General features: G+C 43.1%; 1 long non-coding RNA gene across 1 annotated transcript; it reads left to right on the top strand.

Moving 5' to 3' along the window:
* The first annotated feature begins 6,853 nt into the window (after positions 1-6,853).
* On the top strand, positions 6,854-7,619 carry LOC124651530. The gene is made up of 4 exons (XR_006987431.1): positions 6,854-6,960; positions 7,051-7,132; positions 7,233-7,314; positions 7,429-7,619. It is a non-coding gene; the product is annotated as an uncharacterized LOC124651530 (long non-coding RNA).
* Positions 7,620-13,746: the final 6,127 nt, after the last annotated feature.

The raw sequence follows: 13,746 nt of genomic DNA, 5'->3' as shown, positions 1-13,746 counted from the left end.
AGATTTGTTAAAAGTAGTTTGTGTACTAATAAATTCTTTAAGCATGACTTCAAGATCAGAGGGTACACTTCTACTATTGTTGTAAGAATTACCATAAGAATTACCATAACCTTTACCACTATTAGAAGGATATGGCCTATAGTTGTTGTTACCAAAATTATTCCTATAAACATTGTTGTTGAAATTATTATTTTTAATGAAATTCACATCAACATGCTCTTCTTGAGCAACCAATGAAGCTAAAGGAACATTATTAGGATCAACATGAGACCTACCATTAACAAGCATAGACATAATAACATCAATCTTATCACTCAAGGAAGAGGTTTCTTCAACAGAATTTACCTTCTTACCTTGGGTAGTCCTTTCGGTGTGCCATTCAGAGTAGTTGATCATCATATCATCAAGAAGCTTTGTTGCAACACCCAAAGTGATGGACATAAAAGTACCTCCAGCAGCTGAATCCAATAGGTTCCTTGAAGAAAAATTCAATCCTGCATAAAAGGTTTGGATGATCATCCAAGTAGTTAGTCCATGGGTAGGGCAATTCTTTACCAAAAATTTCATTCTCTCCCATGCTTGGGTGACGAGGGATCACCTCGCCAATGCCTATGTATTGTAGACTTGGGTTTCAGGAGATAGCGACGATGGAGATTTCGGGAGCGAGATTGGGCACACGATATACCCAGCTTCGGATCCCCTCGGTGGAGGATCCCTACGTGCTGCTAGCAATCCACTATATGAACACAAGTATCTTTACAGGGTGCCGCCATCAGCGTAGCTATGTTGTCTATCTCTATGTCTATATCTTGGCCTCCTTATTTCCGGTGCCCTGGCTAGCTTTATATATGCAACCAGCCTAGGGTTTTACAAGAGTCCTAGTCAACTACTCCTTCGGGTTGCCTTCTTGGGCCTTCTCCATATTGGGCCGAGCCGAGCTAGGTATACTAATAATGGGTACCCGAAGGGTATACCCTTGTCAGTAGCCCCCGAGTGTCTAGGGAAGTCGAAGACTTGCGTAGAGACTCCAAGCATAATCATCTCCGAAGTCGAAGAAATACAAGGCGAGGTCCATGTCGAAGATCATGTATAGCGTAGATGATGCCTCGAAATTATTTTTCTATCGGGTGCGCGACCAGCGCTCCCGATGGGAGTAGCCCTCGAGTCTATGGGCAAGTGCTTGCACTTGGGCATAGACTCAAGTTGTACTACTCGATGAAGAACTTAACTATATTTCTGGAGGACTTGATGAAATCCATGGGCTCCCGATGGGAGTAGGCTCCACTCGAATCGTAGAATCGAGTTGAGTCTACAAAGCTTGATTGTTGTAGATGCTGTCGAAGTTATTTTTCTATCGGGTGCGCGACCAGCTCTCCCGATGGGAGTAGCCCCCGAGGCTACAGCCAAGTGTTTGCACTTGGGTGTAGGCTCAACTTGCTTTTAATCGACTCCACAATTTTTCCTCTTTCTTGTATCTTATTGAGAGGGTGAACAATGCTCTTGATAAGAGTAGCCCCCAAGCCTATGGGCAGGTGCTTGCACACAGGCATAGACTCAAGTTGTACTACTCAATAACGAACTTAACCATATTTACAGGCGCAACCCCTCTTTTTATCGACTCCAGTGCTGTTGCTATTTATGTTGTTCGGGGATAATGGTAAATGGGGCTGGTTCATCCGACGGATCGGGTACCGGTTAACCGCTCTTGTGGCAATCCCGCAAGAACCTACTTCAAGATCACGTCCCTGGACATGATCTCGGGACCCGGCGTAATTCGTCACGTGCCGCTTAAGGACTTACCATGATCCGAATTCCAGTAATGTTATCGGGTCCACAGCGCGTCCGCCGGGATATTTCTTCACATTTGTTGATGTGGAAAAAAGTAGCAGAGCGCAGTCTTTGGCGATGCCACGCCACACAGGACGGATCCCGGGGTCTTACCTTCGCAGAGTTTTGCGGCATTCAGAGATTATTCGTGACTTTTAGCGCTCTGAGAATATATTGTCGAGTGCCTTGTTCGGCTGATGCAATGACCCATTTTGCGGGCTCTTCTATATTTTTCTCAGGTGTGATGAGACAGCTGAATATATTGGTTATTCTATATTGTCGGGTACATCACCGATGCTCTTGCTCGGAACAATATGACGAGTCAATGAACCCGAAGCTTTGTTCACCTTTTTTTTGGGGGTTCCTCCTTGATGAAAATTTCGTCGAGTTCCTCCTTCAGGAAAATTTCTTCGGGTCCTCTTTGAGGAAAATTCTTCGGGTCCTCTCTGAGGACAATTCTTCGGGTCCTCCCCGAGGACAATTCTTCGGGTTCCTTCTTGAGGAAAATTCTTCGAGACCTCCTTGAAGATAATTTTTCGGGACCTCCTTGAAGATAATTTTTCGGGACCTCCTTGAAGATAATTCTTCGGGTCCTCCTTGAATAAGATTTCATCGAGTTCTGTCTTGAAGACAATTTCGTCGGGTTCTCTCAAGATTTCGTCGGGTTCCTCCATGAAGAAGATTCGTCGGGTTCTCTCTTGATTTCGTCGGGTTCTCTCTTATATACTTTGAAATTTGCTATCTCCTGCACAAATAAACAAACTTTTTCTATCTTTTCCTTGACTCTCTTTTTCGCATGCGGTGTCAGATGCTCGGATTCGATGATATGTAAAGTGAATATATGCCACGTAGCCCCCAAGCAACGGGTGCGGCGAAATTAAATGATAATCAACTTTATGTGAAATAAAGGAACACTTAGCTTGTTGAGCACGACGGAGTCGATGCGCGATGAGGTCTTCGAGTGCAGCGAAAATGTTGAGCCAAAGTAGAAACCACCGAATTAGCGAAAGTGGATACCACCAAATTGTTGATGAAGAGATAGCCGAGCCCCCGAACACTCCTGGGGTGATGTCATGATTGTTGCTTAGACGCCGTGTCACAGTTTTTACTCGGGACAAAGTTGTTGTCGAGCCCCCGAGTATTATCCGTGTCGCCGAAAGAAAGCCATTTAAGGATGAAATACTGAAGATGAAGTCCGAGATTAAGTACTTGAGATGAATCCATATTAAAGATTACACCATCATATATTGAAAATGAATCCGCCGATATCATGAATCCATTGACCCGAAGAATCCAGTAATAACCATAAAAGATGAATCCGTTGATATCATAGAGGATGAATCCATTGAGCCGGAGAAAATAGTTCCAGTAATAGCCATAAAAGATGAATCCGTTGATATCATAGAGGATGAATCCATTGAGCCGGAGAAAATAGTTCCAGTAATAACCATAGAAGATGAATCCATTGACCCGGAAACGCATCGGGTAATATTGTATAAGTGAACCAATAATAACCCAAAGAAAATCAATCCAGTAATCCGAAGAAAATAAATCCACTGAGCCGGAGAAGATAAAGCCACTAAATCGAAGAAAATAATTCCACTGAGTCGAAGAAATTAATTTCACTGAACCGAACAAAATAAATCCACTCAACCGAAGAAAATAATTCCACTGTGCTGGAGAAGATAATTTCACTGAGTCGAAGAAGATATATTTCGGAGAAGACAATTCCACTAAGCCGAAGAAAAAAAATTCACCAAGTAACCGAGCATATTTGTGGTAACGAAATAATGGCACAACTCCCCAGTGTTGGGTGAATTTGCTGTAATGATGCAATGGTGCAGCCCCCGAGTATTCGAGCGTGTCAAAAGTAAATAATAATTGACTACTTGAAGAGGAACACTTAGCTTTGTTGTCGGCTGCGGCGGACCCGACGTGAAAACAGGTCGTGCAGCGGACAAAGTCGATGTAGTTGCGTGGCGCCTGGCTGGAAGTGCTCGATGAAGAAGAGGATGTAATCGATTAAGTGGACGCAGTCGATTGTAACAGATCCTCGACGGGTGAGCCCCCGAGCGTAGTGAGCGCCATGGCGAACGGGGTCGACGCAGCAACAGAAGTCGAGGTTTTATTGTGATCTGATATTTTTGTATCGGATGGTTGGATCCATGTAGCAGTAGTCGATGAAGTGATGGGTCCATGACTGGTGAGCTCCCGAATATGTCGAGTCCGCGATGCGACAAGCGAGCCCCCGAGTGTGGCGACTGTGCGCGGCGAAGCAATTGAAGCTTGTTCCGATCTGCAGTTATATTACGGCGCAAAAAACTGTGCGCAAATAACAGCCCAAGCCAAAAAATATTTGGACGAATAAATTTGCGAAAAATAATTAACAGGAAATATAGCACCTGATTTCTTGTGTCGGATGGTGGAATCATGATGGCGAAGTCATAACACACGAGCCTCGAGCGTGGCGCGTACTCAACGGTGAGTTCACGAAGTGTATCAATCGTCCGGAACCGCCATTATAACTACTATATTAAAGCTTAACTACTTCGATTTTTCTCCTAATTTTGGATTACATTTCGGATTAATACTGGCTTGACACGTAGGTGCTTTTGTGGTTTGATTTTCGCTGCTAATTTCTTGAGTACGTTGTTGGTGCTGTGTACCATTTGCTCCGTGGTCTATGATTCCTAGCTGGTGCTATTTTTTTGTGATCGTAGCTGATAGATGCTAGGAAAGGCATGGCCCAGTTTTCTGCCGATGGTCAAAGCGGTGATACAATCTCTGCAACCATGTGCCCTGTCTTCATGCCCGACGCGTGCACAATCTTGTGTATTTTCTTCTTGTCTCTTCTTCTCTTTCTCCATTAATCCTTATTTTTCACCCACCTCCACCGGGTCTCTTCCGATCTCCTCCTATCCCGCTTTTCGTGTTCTTGGTTGGTTGTCCCCATGAGCTACTCCGGCCGACGTCGGTGCACTAAAGGAGAAGTGGAGAGGTCGTGCTCAGAGAGGAGGCGGCGTATTTAAGTGGATACGCTCAAGATCGGCGGCTAATGGAGATTCGGCACCATGTGGTCAAGGAGTCGGATAGCGATGTGGAGCGCAGTGTCCTACACGATTTTCGCCGCCCGAGCTCTCCCCGGCTGCAAGATTCCCTAGCCGAGCTCCTCCGTGGCCGACATCCATGGTAAGGGTCGGATTCTGATCTGGTGTTGCGCCGGTGCTTCTATGGCTTCTTCTCTCCCTGGTTCTTTTCTTGATTGTTTCCTTGGTTTGATCTGGTGGCGTCGATCCGATTTTTTTCTCTTGACAGCAACCGATGGAAGGGCTGACACTACTCCTTATCTGCCGACCTTCAGCTCTGCGTGGCTCCTCCACGGCCGACGCGCCGGACGGACCTCCTAGCACCGCCGGACTCCGTCAGAGGACGAGCTGTTCGCGGTCATGGGTGGCTAGACCTCCCAGCGCCGCCCTATAGGTCCCGCTGGAGGGCAAGCTTTTTACGGTGATGGGCGTCGGCGGATCCATGGTTCAGCGCATTTTGAGCACAAACCTTGAGCACCATGGCTGCTTGCCATGAGCTGCCTCACCATCGCCGCAAATATTCGCAATCGCCATCGCCAACAAGTATGTTGATTTTGTTGCCCTATTAGGATTTCGTGTGGGGATTTCTTTTGACAACTTCCGTTAGGGGATTTTTTTGACAACTTCCATGTGGGGATTAGTTAATCAACTCCTTGAGTTGCAGAGGGATGACGAGTTCGAGCGGTGACCATCTGTCCATGGAGCGGGTGAATCAACGACATTGCGTCCATGTCCCTGCGCACCGTCGAGAAGGCGATGCGGGCGATCAGCAGCTACGGTGCCGAGAACAAGAACCTGATGCCGACGTGGTTCCTGCTGCACTACCTCCACAGCCACAAGGCTGACGACCTGAGATGCCTCGCAGGCCTGGCCAATACGGTCGTGCACGGCGCGACGTTGTTTCCTGCCAAGGCCTCTTCCAGGTGTTGTGGGTCGCATCGTCAGAGAAGATGAGGAAGGTGGGAAGGCTGGTGGGCAAGTACCTCGCGGAGAACTCGCCGGACAATGGGCTAGGTGTTTCTAGGTTCCTCGCCATCACCAAGAGCCTACCCGACTCGGCGAGGGGCTGCTGCAACGTGTGTAAAAGGCACTGAACATCTACCTCGAGGTAATTAACTCATTCTCTGTCCAATTTGAATCTCTGAAGATTCGACTCAGAAAAGCATACTATATTGGTTGTATTATTTGAGATTGAAATTCTCAAGCAATAAGAAGTTTAACACTTGATGATGGGGAGATGATTACTGGGAGGCAAAGGACAACAGACAGAGTGTAGGGACCAACATTTTCATCTGGGAGGCACATTGAATATTCTCTGTATTTTCGTGACAGGGGTCTTGATGACTGATGAGTTCTGTGAGCTACTCAAATATTTTCGTGAAAAATTAAAATGGTAGATATATTTTCATTTAACCAACAATGTCAGTTGTAAGCCAAAATTGATCGATAATGGATTCATACAAAAATGGCAGCAAAACAAGTTCAGAAAATAATTTCACAATTCCATATGCATGGTTGCTAAACATGAGTTTCAGAATTGGAATTTCAGTTCTTCAAAATGAAATGACCTAATGAATTCATTTCATTTGATGGTTACCAAACGAGCTCTTATTAGAATTATCATCACTATATGCTTGATTACAGATTTTGCTGATGCTTTGCATGATATGTATATGCCACGCGGAAATATTGGTTTGATGCATCAGGCTGTCACCCCGGTGGCATACTTACATGTGTTTGTGCTAGGAATTTAGTTGCATAATTGCAGCGATGGATACATAATTGGTAAATAATGATGTAGATACTCCATAGAGCTATTAAAGTTCGGATGGCAAATAAATATCATCTTTCAATAAAGCAAAAAGTACTTGTCAAATTCTACTACTATTTATGGTGACTAATGATGTGCTGTTTGACTCCTCTCTGTCTCTTCCAATGCAGCAATTGATGCATATAGTGGCTTCTTCTCCGCATGTGGTAACAAGCATTTCAATTGGGGGAGGTGGGACGCTGATCTCTGTTTACCTGGACGACCTCACCATCCTGTGTATGTTACAACGAGTTCCTAAGATTCCCCTTAAACTTTTGCAAACAAAGTGGTTAACTGAACTTGCATCGTTTTCCTGTGTGTCGAAAGCTTATGCTTAGTTGAGCTGGGTAAGCCGTGCTATTCCAATCTCAAGGTGGTGAACAACAGCTAGCACCATGTCGAGTTCAAGGTCGGTGGCATTCATCTCCTTATGCTCTACTCTGGATTTTTGCTTGCATTTTGGTGAAAATTTGGTAACAAGGTTCAGGTTTCATAGTTCCTTTTTTCAGGTCAAGACGACATCTCCAGGGTAGTATTTCGACGGGCCAACCGTGAGCTTCGTCCAGCCATGGGATTCTTGCTTGATAACAAGTGAGCATGCATATGTACCTGGTTCTGGTTTGCCACATTTTATTTGCTGCACCAGGCCATATTTTTCTTTAGGATTCTTCGGTGTTAATCTGCATGCATCTGCCTTCTTTACAGTTATAGTAGCCTAGAGGACACAAATGCTAAAAAGGAAGAAAGCTCTCATCACATCAACAACATGATTAGATTACAATATTGATGTGTAATAAGGGAATGATACAGAGGTAGTCACTATATCCATTTTTACGCCGATTTGTCTCTCTTTGAAAATTCTGTACTGTTGATGTGTAAGCGGAAGCTTTGTAAAATTTTCTGGCTAGACTTGGATTTGCCAACAAGTTTTATTTGACCTTGTGATCTTATTTTACTGAAATGTTTTTTATTACAAGGCAATGCACTTCGTATTACTATTAGTTTCTGTACAATTATTTGGTTCCATGTCAGCATCCTAGGGGTTCATACAATACTGACATAATATTTTTATTCCGTCAGTCAATTAACTCTTCACTGTACACGTCCCAAGATGCTCATTTCTGTACTAACCTTGTTGTTTCTGTTTTGTTGGTATCAGAGATAGCTCTCAGATAGAGAAGTTAACTTAATTTTTCAGTTGAGGCCAGATAACTATCGTGCTATGTGCCGTCACCAAATAGTGTAGGTCGTGTTGTAGATTTTTTTTTTGCTCACAACCAAAAACTATTATACAACGGCTATTGTACATGCCTTTTTTACAATAAAAAACTATTATATAACGGCTATTATATATGCTTTTAGCGCCTCATCACGAGGCTTACTGAGCTATAGGCCTCCTGAGGCTTTATAAATGCCAAATATTCGACTTATGATTTAAAGCACTTTCCGTCCTTAGTCTTGTGCACTCTTAAGGCCAAATATTACATTTGTGATTTATATTCTTCTTAGTCTTGGTGTTCATGTTTCCAGATTAAAGGTGATTTGCAGGTTAATAAATGTGTGGAAGTACAAAATAACTATGCATACTGATTTTCTTGTGAATACAGTGACATAAGTGCTGATAGATGTGCATGAGATATGCATACTATATGTAAACGTTCTAGATAGTAATTTAGGTAATTTCCAGTCTTAGGTACATGTAGTTTCTTGGATCTGAACAGTGTGGCCATGTATGCCCATTCTCATTAACAAATGTTTTTAGAAATTATGGTAATGAAAAAAATGCTTCTGTGTATTACTTTACGCCATGGGGTGCTTTCTTTTTGTCGCAGCTTGGCTTCTTGATGTCTCATGGAAACTGCTGGAGTATGTTCAGTTGTTCATTGCAAATCTGGATTTATATGTCTGGATATTTTCTACTTACTTCTTTAGTAGATGTATTATCATTTGCCACTGAAATTATACCAAATGTGTTCTGCACCGGCTATAGCTATTGAAATGGATTTGCTTTACACTAGAGAATGTATTTTCGTGTGAGGAGTTGGCATGCCTGTAGGTTCGAGGGTAAAACTAAAATTGCCAATGATTGTGGCACCTCTCTGCTCTCATCCCTATACATGCGTCAGTGGAACTCCTAATTAGTATAGATTCTATTTGCATTACAAGTCCTTGCAAGGTAGTGAATCAACCATCCCTTTATATTTCTTTGAAGGAACAGATAACTTATAAAGCCTCAGTGTCTTGCATTTGGTAATCTTTGATTTCACATCGATTATTGAGGTATGCCCTGGTAGAGTAAGTCCCTCCTTGTTCCCTACTCCTTGGTTAGTTTTATTCATCGGATTTAAGTTCCAGATCTTAGATTGCATAGATGTAATGTTACTGTTATGTATGCATATAGTGAATTTCACATTCCGTTCCCCTGAACATTTCTGTAACTTAAGTTGTTCATCCCCGTACTTAACAAACGTGAATCAGGTAAATTTTCCATATACCTAGAAGCCTTCAGGTACCGTGATTAGACCTCAGATTAACAATACACGACCTCCACATTTCTTGTGTATATATATCTTCTTGGATTCACATAGTTCAACCCTTACTGCCTTTTAATTCTCCATGATTTTACAAAATGTAAGAAAGCAGGAAAAGAGCCAAATAGTTTGCAGACATTGCATGCTGTTTTTTGCACTAGAATCATATGTTGCAATGTACCATGGCTTGGTACACATTCAGCTGCATGGCTACAAACAAACAAGCTTATTGTTTTGCACTGTGCCTACTGAATCTTCTCTTCCAATCAAATATTCTTCCCTTCAGCATGTCGTGTTGTATTTGTCTTCCTTCTTGCTCATGAGTAGATATTTACATCTGCCAGTATAATAATTGAGATAGGATTCTTACTCTATTCCAGCTACGTCAATAGAGAATAATCTTTTTGATTATGTGTCACACCAGGCAAAATACCGAGACGGCTAATAAATTTGCATCGGAGAAATGCTTTGAAGCATTGCTCTGCTTTGGTAGTGATTGATATGTGTCTTTGGTACTCTTGTCTGCAGTAGATGTGAAGGGCACTCGTGGTTTGACAGAGCCAAGTCACTGGATCATAGTCTTGATTGAGTAAGCGTGTCCATGATGTTTCAAGCTTGGAGACGCTAATAAGGCAAGATAATGCAAAAACTTTGTAATTTGCGGTTATAAATATTGTTTAGTGGACTGTAAGCGTTCTGATGATATATGTCCTCATCAATTTATTTCAACCATGCAGTGAGGACGAATTTGATGAAAGTAATATAACTTCAGGAAATGTTTTTCTGTTCAGCAATATTTCAACGGACAGAACCATTTGATGTTGCAGTTCTATATAACTTTGTTTATCACATACATTACTTCATTGTCTAAACCGTAGTCCTCTATAATGTCACATTAGTGCTCTTTCGATTCTCCTCACATTGCTACGACATGGCGCGGCGTGCCGCCGCGCCATTCTTTGGCTAGTTGATCTTAACGCCGTGATGCACATGTGTTAGCTCAACCAATCAATCAATCTTCACGTCTCCACTCTCCACATGACCTGTTTGCTGAGGAGACCCGGTCTTTTTTTTTTCTTTGACGGGAGAATATCCGATCTTGAATCCACTGATTGCGTATATACGCGCCGGAGTCACGAACCGCGGCGACTGCTTGCTTCCCGCCGATTAAGCTCAACTCAGCCACGATGCTGTTTGTAAAGTCCTTTATTTATCTACATGGCTCCACGCCCATGCAAAGTTTCTTCTTTGAAGAAATTATTCACGTCTTGTAGGCTCCTCCTTTCTCAAGTGGCCGTTCTGAATCTTCGGCGGCTGTCGCTACTTGTGCTTCTCTCTTTGATCGGATGCGATCTAGATATTGTTGATGATGAACTCGACGGATCCCGTCCGGATAACGAAATCCAGTCGTCGCGATTCCCACAGACGGCGCCAATTGACGGGATCACCTCGCCAATGCCTATGTATTGTAGACTTGGGTTTCAGGAAATAGCGATGATGGAGATTCCGGGAGCGAGATTGGGCACACGATATACCCAGCTTCGGGTCCCCTCGGTGGAGGATCCCTACGTGCTGCTAGCAATCCACTATATGAACACAAGTATCTTTACAGGGTGCCGCCATCGGCGTAGCTATGTTGTCTATCTCTATGTCTATATCTTGGCCTCCTTATTTCCGGTGCCCTGTCTAGCTTTATATATGCAACCAGCCTAGGGTTTTACAAGAGTCCTAGTCAACTACTCCTTCGGGTTGCCTTCTTGGGCCTTCTCCATATTGGGCCGAGCCGAGATAGATATACTAATAATGGGTACCCGAAGGGTATACCCATGTCATTGGGCAACATGTTTATTATCCAATTGCTTAAAATTCATAATGCTACTTCTCAAAGATATAATTTTAGCAGGAGGATAATATTTTCCAATAACCAATAGCGGGACCTGGAGATCCATAATGGCTCCCACACATTCAACGATAACTTAGTGATCGATTGAACCATTTACATACGATATTGATACCCTTTGTCACGCGATACTTTACTTGTCCGAGGTTCGATCATCGGTATCTACATACCTTGTTCAACCTCGTTACTGACAAGTACTATTTACTCGTACCATGGTATGTCATCTCTTGTGATCCAATCACATGCTTGCAAGCTAATCAGACGACATTCCACCGAGAGGGCCCAGAGTATATCTATCCGTCATCAGGATGGATAAATCCCACTATTGATCCATATGCCTCAACTCACACTTTCCAAATACTTAATCCCATCTTTATAACCACCCATTTACGCAATGGAGTTTGATGTAATCAAAGTACCCTTCTGGTGTAAGTGATTTACATGATCTCATGGTCGAAGGACTAGGTAACTATGAATCGAAAGCTTATAGCAAGTTGAACTTAATGAATTGATCTCATGCTATGCTTATTTGGGTGCATGTCCATTATATCATTCACCCAATGACATAACCTTGTTATTAACAACATGCAATGTTCATGATCACGAAACCATGATCATCTATTAATCAACAAGCTAGTTATACAAGAGGCTTACTAGGGACTCCTTGTTGTTTACATAACACACATGTATCAATGTTTCAGTTAATACAATTATAGCATGGGATGTAAACATTTATCATGAACACTAAGATATAACAATAACTAATTTATTATTGCTTTTTGGGCATATCTCCAACAATTTATTCCATGATAACTAAGCCCTGATGATGTTCCAGTTGAGGTGTGGAGAAGCTTTGATACGTGATAATAGTATGGCTAACTAAGCTATTCAACCATATTTTTCGGTCAAACAAGATGTCCAAAGAGTGTAGAAAAAACATATTAGTACCTGCTGGCGTGTAGGGAGTTAGAAATTCCTGGGGTGTAACAATGCCAGAAAAGTAGCTCCTTGTGACGGTAAAGCACACGTCCGTTGGGAACCCGAAGAGGAAGGTATGATGAGTACAACAGCGAGTTTTCCCTCAGTAAGAAACCAAGGTTTATCGAACCAGTAGGAGATGAAGGCCACGTGAAGGTTGTTGGTGAAGGAGTGTAGTGCGGCGCAACACCAGTGATTCCGGCGCCAACGTGGAACCTGCACAACACAATCAAACTACTTTGCCCCAACTTAACAGTGAGGTTGTCAATCTCACTGGCTTGCTGAAAACAAAGGATTAAACGTATGGTGTGGAGAATTATGTTTGCTTGCAGAAAACAAAAGAGAACAATGATTGCAGTAGGTTGTATTTCAGATGTAAAAGAATGGACCGGGATCCACAGTTCACTAGTGGTGTCTCTCCAATAAGATAAATAGCATGTTGGGTGAACAAATTACAGTTGGGCAATTGACAAATAGAGAATCATATACATATCATGATGACTACTATGATATTTACTTAGGGCATTACGACAAAGAACATAGACCGCCATCCAGCATGCATCTATGCCTAAAAAGTCCACCTTCAGGTTAGCATCCGCACCCCTTCCAGTATTAAGTTGCAACAACAGACAATTGCATTAAGTACTCGTGCATAATGTAAACAATACAAATATCCTTAGACAAAGCATTGATGTTTTATCCCTAGTGGCAACAACACATCCACAACCTTAGGGGTTGCTTGTCACTCCCAGATTCAATGGAGACATGAACCCACTATCTAGCATAAATACTCCCTCTTGGAGTCACAAGTATCAACTTGGCCAGAGCCTCTACTAGCAACGGAGAGCATGCAAGAACATAAATAACATATATGATAGATCAATAATCAACTTGACATAGTATTCCATATTCATCGGATCCCAACAAACACAACATGTAGCATTACAAATAGATGATCTTGATGATGATAGGCAGCTCACAAGATCTAAACATGATATCACAAGAGGAGAAGACAACAATCTAGCTACTGCTATGGACCTGTAGTCCAAGGATGAACTACTCACGCATCAGTCCGGAGGCGGGCATGGTGATGTAGAGCCCTCTGGTGATGATTCCCCTCTCCGGCAGGGTGCCGGAGGCGATCTTTTGAACCCCCCGAGGTAGGGTTGACGGCGGCAGCGTCTCCGGAACTTTTCTCGTATCGTGGCTCTCGGTACTAGGGTTTTCGCGACGGAAGGAATAAATAGGCGAAGGGCAGCGTCGGCGGGCGCCCGAGGGGGCCACCCCATAGGCCGGCGCGGCCAGGGGCCCCACCGCGCCGCCATGTGGGGTGGACGCCTCGTGGCCCCTCTTCGTCTCCTCTTCGGTGTTCTGGAAGACTCCGTGGAAAATAGGACCGTGGGATTTTGTTTCGTCCAATTCCGAGAATACTCGTAAACTAACTTTTCTGAAATCAAAAACAGCAGAAAATATGAACTGACACTGCGACATCTTGTTAATAGGTTAGTCTCGGAAAATGCATAAAAACATTATAAAGTATGACTAAAACATGTTGGTATTGTCATAAAACTAGCATGGAACATAAGAAATTATAGATACGTTGGAGACGTATCG

Source organism: Lolium rigidum, chromosome 5 (assembly GCF_022539505.1).
Source record: "Lolium rigidum isolate FL_2022 chromosome 5, APGP_CSIRO_Lrig_0.1, whole genome shotgun sequence".
Taxonomy (NCBI): domain Eukaryota; kingdom Viridiplantae; phylum Streptophyta; class Magnoliopsida; order Poales; family Poaceae; genus Lolium; species Lolium rigidum.
This window is presented reverse-complemented; position numbering and strand designations above follow the sequence as displayed.